The 8214-nt window shown below is 40.3% G+C and overlaps 1 pseudogene; it reads left to right on the forward strand.

The window, feature by feature from the left end:
• The first annotated feature begins 2473 nt into the window (after nt 1-2473).
• Nucleotides 2474-3642, forward strand: LOC111723602 (annotated as a pseudogene).
• Nucleotides 3643-8214: the final 4572 nt, after the last annotated feature.

The raw sequence follows: 8214 nt of genomic DNA on the forward strand, positions 1-8214 counted from the left end.
TGAACTTGCCACCTTAGGTGTATGTGGCTGGCGCCTCAGCCACTTGAGCCACAGGCGCCGAGCCAAGTTTTGTGAGTCTTACAGATCACACTGTACTTGTATTTTTCCAGCTCTTATACAAACTCTTCTGTGAGAGAAAACCATGTGATGCCAAGAAAGAATTGACATCATCGGCTTTGGGCTTTACCTTGTTTCCTGTACCAGCACAGCAGATCCCCAGGGCCATTGCAGCTCCATAGCGCACGTGAGGGTTGTAGCTCTCTGACAACAAAGAAACAACACTTGGGCATTGTTCAGGGGTCCTGATAAGAAACAGAAAATAAGACAGAGTGATGGGAACATATTTAAAATCAAGATGTTACAATTTTAACCAAGTTTGTTTTTAAGCTGCAAAATAAAAAATCTCTCACGGGGCTAGGCATAGTGGCTCACACCTGTAATCCTAGCACTCTGGAAGGTGCATGTGGGTGGATTTCCTGAGCTCACGAGTTCGAGACCAGTTTGAGCAAAATGAGACCCCTGACTCTACTAAAATAATAGAAAAAAGTGAGCCAAGAGGATCACTTGAGCCCAAGAGTTTGAGTTTGCTGTGAGCTATGATGCATGGTACTCTGGTGCGATAGTTCAAGACTCTGTCTCAAAACAAAAAAAAATCTCTCACAGAATTCTAATTAATTCCAATCATTGCTGCCTTGGCACCTCCTCCATGGCACGGAATAGCCCCACAGGGGACAGCACACTGCTTTACATCCATTTTCCTAGTTCTTGGTCACTCTGCATTTTGTTCCAAAAGACGAAAGTCATTTACAGACTCCTGAATATTTCTAAGATGCACCAAAGATTTAAATCCCCCTTCGAGATTTATACTATTACTCTAGTTCAATATTATACCAGTAAGTAAGCCTTCATAATGAGGAAACTAACTCTACCTGACCTCATTTTAAAAGGGCTACCATGGTGTAGTGGTTATCCTTGAGGAGTACCAGGCCTGTGGCAGTAACTAGAAGAGAGTGTAAGGAGAGAGCTTCTGGAGGCTAACAGGAGCAAAAGTCAAAGTCAAAGATGGTAGTGTCCACTATAAGGCGCAGACTAGAGTTTCTGACATTCTTAGTAAGGTTGTTATCTTGAAGTGGATGCTAGTTACACAAGTGTATACAGTTGTGAAAATTCATTAAGCTGTAGGCTTATGATTTTGTGCACATTTTTGGACAACAAAAAGGTTTTTTTTAAAAAAAAGTCTATCCTGTTATGAGTAAAAGTAGTTATTACCCAAATCAATCCAAATCTAGAATGCTATATTGGAACTGTCCTCTAGCCTCAAAATCTAGTGAATGGTAAATTCAAATTTCAAATGGAAATTTTAAGTTTATGAAAACTATATCTATTAAAATGAAATTTTGCTATAAGGGAAGGTTGGATTGTTTCCCCCTACCACAGAAGACAATCATTTTTTCTTGAAAATGTTCTCAGCTTGATTCAACTTCCTTGTATGAATAATTTAGAGATAATGCTAATGGCAATAATGTAGAAAAATAGTATGATGTCAGGAAAAAAAAACAATGTACTAAAAATGGAAGATCAGGGTGCTAGCTCTAGCTTTGCTAATTAGTTAGTGTTAAGGAAGTCACTTTATGCATAAACTATCATGCCTGGCTGGAGAAAAAATTTTGAATGTTTTCCGGGAATAATACAAAAAACAGATAAGCAAATAACTGAAAATAAGGTAATAGCATATATGCTTTCAGTTTATCCAGACTGAGAAGAATAGTAAGTTATATAAGATGAAACCATGAAGTCTAAAGCCCGTGTTATAGTTTGTTTTTTCTCTAAATAATCGGGCCAATTTAGACAAAGTTCAATTAACCACTCTATGATCCTCTTCCTCATCTGAAAAAAGGGACTAGATACTGTGAGTAAGGTCTGTTCCAGTTATACAATTCCATGGTTTTAAAAAATGAACCAAGTATCTTAATTTAAATCAATGTCCATTATTATAGGACTTTAATTCAATGAGTGACATTCCTATAAAATAAAAATAAAATTTAAAATGATAATTAATGTTAATTACACCAAAGAGGTTGTTGGGAAATTAGTCTACAACTTGTAGCTGACACCATCATCATTTAATTTTTACTTTCATTCCTTTTAGGCTAAGAACTTGAAAGCTCTTTTCATAACTCAATACCCAAATCTTTTGACAAACTCCAGTATTTTGCCACCTAACTGCTAAGAAAACCACTCAAGACTGCAAATGTCTCAAGAACTAATGGCTGAGATTGTGTTTCCTATATTTTTTATCTCTCATAAATTAGTACAATGCTAGTACTATAGATAAAGTAATTGTTATTATGTAGTAAGCACAAAGGGAACCAAACCAAATTTATACTTAGAGACTTTACCAGTATTTTCTACTAGGTTCAAGGCCTAATGATTAAGCATTAGAAAACATGCCAAACCTTTTCTTGTCCCCACCTTAAATTTATAATTGAGCTAGGTAATAAAAATCAGAGAGCATTATGTTTGGGCCACACAGAGAGTTCGGAAGGTCTTCCAGATGAGATCTGCACTGGGATTTGAAGGATGGGCACTATTCTCATAGGAGAGGGCTAAACGTTGTGGCCATAGGAATGGACCCTGGACGTGAGAAGCAAGCTTGAGAAAAGGTTAATAGATAAGCCATATTGATCTGATATAGAAAATAATGCAAGATAACATTAGGAACAACAAATCAGGACTACTACTATAACTACTTGGGAGTTGGCAGGTATGAAGCTTTCTAATGATGGCACCCAATCTTCTTTTCAACTTTCCCTTTACCTAACCAAATCCAAATTCCATGACAGTCAGTTTGTTACTCACTATTCCTCCCAGGTTCTTCCTTTTCCTATTTCCTACCTCTACTCATAATCTGTATAGTCTTCTTCCTAATTCTAGAATGTTAAAATCCCATCCTCTTGCTTTTTGGCCAGCACCGAGCAATGAGCATCTCTTGGGACAAGTGGCACAAGTGCCACAAGAGCGGAGGCAAGAGAAAGCCCTATGATAAGAAGTGCAAGTATGAGTTGGGATGCCCCATTGTCAACACTAAGATTAGGCCCCACCATCATTGTTTGGGGAGGTAACAAGAAATACCATGCCCAAAGGCTGGACGTGAGGAACTTCTCTTGACCTTGGTGAAGAATTGCTTTATACTTATTGACAGCAAGCCATACCGACAGTGGTATAAGTCCCATTATGCACTGCCCCTAGGCTGCAAGAAAGGAGCCAAGCTGACTCTTGAAGAAGAAGAGATTATAAACAAAAAATAATTCAAAAAATTCAGAAGAAATATGATGAAAGGAAAAAAAATGCCAAAGTAAGCAGTCTTTTGGAGGAGCAGTTCTAATAGGGCAAGCTTCTTGCGTGCATGCATCAAGACCACTGCAGTATAGCTAAGCGGATGGCTAATGTGTTAGAAAACAAGGAGCTGGAGTTTTATCTGAGGAAAATCAAGGCCCAGAAAGGCAAATAATTCTTATCTCTTGTTTTAGTTCATGTAATAAATGTGTTCATTAAAAAAAAAAAATCCCATCCACTCAAGAGCTTGGTTTAGCACGGTATGTCTTACAGGTATATCTGCCATAGTAGGCTAGTTCTGAAGAACTAATGAGATAATGGATGTGAAATAGCTTTGAAAATTGAAAAGTACTACACAAATACAAGGTCTGACATTTAAATTCATAAACTTATCCTAGAAAAAGTGCCGTATACCTCACTGCTGACTATGGTCACCTTTGACGTACTCCCCTTTGAAAACTAGACACTAGTCCACACTTGAAAGCAATTTTGGAACTCCTTTTCTGGAATGAACATCTGAGCTATGTCACTGTACAATTAAGTTCTTGAACTTGCCACTGTATGTTTATACTGGTAGACCATACAAACAACTCTTAAGATTTCATAACCTTGGCATATATCAGTGTCTCACGGCTGTGTCTGTATTGATACATGGCTGTCTCTTGCTGACTGGCATTCTTTATTGTCTTTGCACGTTTTTGTGTGCCACACGAAGACAGCTCTGATGGTCATTCCAAAAATTGCTTTGAAGTGGACCAGGCAGGTATTGGCCCTGGTGCATAGCTTCCCAAGGAGCACTTTGAAGGTGACCACATTCAGCAATGGGGTATGTAGCACTTTTCCGAGGACAAATTTGCAAACTTAATTGTCAGAACTTGCATTTATTATTTGTAGAACCCTCTTTCTATCTTACTCAAAACATACGCCTAAGGTGGCAGGTTCAAATCCAGCCCGGGCCCGCCAAACAACAATGATGGCTGCAATCAAAAAATAGCCAGGCGTTGTGGCAGGTGCCTGCGGTCCCAGCTACTTGGGAGGCGGAGGCAGGCAACTCGCTTGACCCCAAGAGTTGGAGGTTGCTGTGAGCTGTGATGCCATAGCACTCTACCCAGGGGAACAGCTTGAGGCTCTGTCTCAAAAAAAAAAAAACAAAAAAAAGAAAGAAATATTTGGAAAAACTGGGTTTTGGTTTAGCTCCCTCAATACTTAGTATGTAATTATCTGCCAATAATCTGATACAGTGAGTCTAAATCTGTTTTTGGATCAGTCTCCTTTCCTCCCCAAAATGCACAGACACAGTGGAATCTTTAAATGTAACATGAAGAAATATCTTCTCTGAGGTTTAAGCTAATTTAAATAGTTATCATGTAAAGAAAATGAAAAAACAAACAGCCTCATTTCTCTTAAGTATTGCCACATTTGTGGTTCATCCTGAGGTATCATGTTATGACATAAACAGCAACAAGAAAAATGTTAATAAAGGCTCAGTGCCCATAGCTACTTGGTTAGGGTGCCAGCCATAAACACTGGGGCTGGCAGGTTTGAACCCAGCCAGGGCCTGCTAAGTAACGACAACTGCAACAACAACAACAACAACAAAAATAGTTGGGTGCTATAACGGGTGCCTATAGTCCCAGCTACTTGGGAAGCTGAGGCAAGAGAATCACTTAAGCCCAAGAGTTTGAGGTTACCTTGAGCTATGATGCCTCAGCACTCTACTGACGGTGATACAGTGAGACTGTCTCCAAAAAAAAAAAAAAAAATTATAATTTTCTACTTTAAAAAAATGCAATGTACTGAAATAAGGTAACTACTTTCTGATTTGTTATTTTCATAAAACTTCTTGGTCTGCAGCTGATAGTCATCATCATCAGCCAACATTATTATTTGTACAAACCTTCCACAGAGCAGGAATTGCGTGAGGGCATCTGCACAAGTGATTGCCAGGTCATCCAACCATAAACTGCACATATGAATTCTTTTCTTTCGACACCCTGGCTTTTAACTACTGTTTCTTTATCAAATATTTAGTGCAACCTCAACATTAAATCATACTAATAAATCAAGATGCTTTCCAGAATATGATATCTTTCTTTCCCCCTTCTAATCAATCTTTACTAAAGGAAGAAAAATACAGCCATATATGTACACAAACAGAAACACTGTTCTAAGCCTGGCCATCCCCTAAGGGGATAGTGCAAAAGCATCAGAGGAATAACACAATATATAGGCATTAAGAATATACTGACACAGGCTCGGCGCCTATAGCTCAACCGGCTAAGGCGCCAGCCACGTACACCTAAGGTGGCGGGTTCGAATCCCCAGCCCGGACCCGCCAAACAACAATGACGGCTGCAACCAAAAAATAGCCGGGCGCTGTGGCGGGCGCCTGTGGTCCCAGCTACTTGGGAGGCGGAGGCAGGAGACTCGCTTGAGCCCAGGAGTTGGAGGTTGCTGTGAGCTGTAATGCCATGGCACTCTGCCCAGGGGGACAGCTTGAGGCTCTGTCTCAAAAAAAAAAAAAAAAAAAAGAATATACTGACACAGGCAGCCCCTATAGTTCAGTGAGTATGGCACCAGCCCCATATGCTGAAGGTGGTGCATTCGAACCCAGCCTGGCCAAACTGCAACAAAAATAGTCGGATGTTGTGGTGGGCATCTGTAGTCCCAGCTACTTAGGAGGCTGACGCAAAAGAATTGCTTAAGCCCAAGAGATGGAGGTTGCTGTGAGCTGTGATGCCACAGTACTCTACTGAGGGCAAAAAAGTGAGACTCTGTCTCTTAAAAAAAAAAAAAAAAAAAAGAAAGAAAGAATATACTGACCTCTGGCCCCTGTTTTACTTTTACTTTTCCTCTTTTTTTGGAGACAGAGTCTTATTTTGTCACCCTCGGTAGAGTGTCGTGGCATCACAGCTCACAGCAACCTCAAACTCTTGGGCTTAAGTGATTCTCTTGCCTCAGCCTCCCAAGTAGCTAGGACTACAGGCATGCGCCACAACACCTGACTATTTTTTTGTTGCAGTTGTCCTTGCTTAGCTGGCCAGGGCTGGATTCAAACCTGCCATCCTTGGTGCTTGGGCATAACCACTGTGCTACGGGAGCTGAGTTTGACCCCTGTTTTTCTTGTACTTACTCCTTAAAACAGTTCCAAATAATCTGAGTGGCAACTTGAATTTCTTAAGTATGTACTGGATGTCTTTAACCAAATATATCACAAACACTTTAGTCAACATAAAAAATCCCATACACAAAGAAATAAAGATGGGCACTACTCTCCTAAACTGTTTCTCCTCCCACCATGACCATTCACAGATACACCAAGGAACTCACATCTTTTTTTTGTTGTTGTTGAGACAGAGCCTCTACCCCTGGGTAGAGTGCTGTGGCATCACGCTCACAGCAACCTCCAACTCCTGGGCTCAAGCGAGTCTCCTGCCTCAGCCTCCCAAGAAGCTGGGACCACAAGCGCCCGCCAGAATGCTCAGCTATTTTTTGGTTGCAGCCGTCATTGTTGTTTGGCAGGCTTGGGTTGGATTCGAACCCACCCCCTTAGGTGTATGTGGCTGGGGCCTTAGCCACTTGAGCCACAGGCGCCGAGCCGGAACTCACATCTTTAAGCAGTTTCCTCTCTCACTCTGCTAATCTAATTTGCCACAAAGTCAAGTGAAATCTTTAATATTATTTCTTTTTCCGCTGCCTTGTTTCAGGCTCTGAACATCTCTCACTGGAAATAACAGTGATTACTTAAATGATTGTTCTTCCCTGTTTTTAGTCTGTTGTGCTAAATAAAACAATGGGCTTAGAATCTAAAAGACCCAGATTCCAAATCTAGTGCAGCCATTTATTAGCAGGTTGACAATCACTAGATCTCTCTTGGCCTTAATTGCCTAATCCATAAAACAATACCTGCTCCTCCTCATGCATACCAGAGAGAGTTAGTTGGTAGTGTGGTAAACACTATACTATCATTACTGGTATCTACCATAATCAGAAATTGGCTTTGGGTAAGAACCAGATATTTGGCTGCCAATATGCTGTAGTTGAGGCTCTTATTATTTTTTTAGACATAGGGTCTTATTCTGTTGCCCAGGCTGTAGTATAGTGATAATGGCCATAGCTCACCACAGCTTCAAACCCCTGGGCTCAAGCCATCCTCACAAGTAAGTGCAGGTGTACACCATCATGTCCAGCTGATTTTTAAATTTTCTGTAGAGTCAGGGTCTCAGTATCTTGCCTAGGTGGATGTCCAACTGGCCTCATGTGATCCTCTGCCTCAGCCCCCAAACTGCTGGGATTAAAGGTGTGAACCACTATGCCTGGCCCTGTGCTCTTATTTTTAAAAAAGGGAGGGCAACTAATGAAAGCCTCATTCAAAACAATATAAAACAAGTTGGATATTAAACCCAAGCTGGTTATACTTAGGGTTTTGACTTCTAAGTTTCCTCATCAACTTCCTAGGGAGATAATGGCACAAAGAATACTTAGCAACCTGCCCTTTGGCTATAGCAAGGGCAGGATATTCCAGGGAAAAACTGACTCATGAAAGAAGAGCTAATCTTAAAATCTATCATTAAATTTCTTTTATATTAATGATCTCCATTTGTTAAAAAACTACTATATTTAGAATAAAGATATCACATGTTATTCTTAACCAATGACAAAATTCAAGTTCATTTCTTTTCTTTCTTTCTTTTTTTTTTTTTTTTGAGACAAAGCATCACTATGTCACCCTTGGTAGAGTGCCGTGGCATCACAGCTCACAGCAACCCCAAACTCTTGGGCTTAAGCAATTCTCTTGCCTCAGACTCCCAAGTAGCTGGGACTATAGGCACCACTCATCATGCCCAGCTGTTTTTTGGGTTTTTTTTTTTTTTTTTT

The sequence above is a fragment of the Otolemur garnettii genome, unplaced genomic scaffold (assembly GCF_000181295.1).
Source record: "Otolemur garnettii isolate 467f Iridium unplaced genomic scaffold, OtoGar3 scaffold00013, whole genome shotgun sequence".
NCBI lineage: Eukaryota > Metazoa > Chordata > Mammalia > Primates > Galagidae > Otolemur > Otolemur garnettii.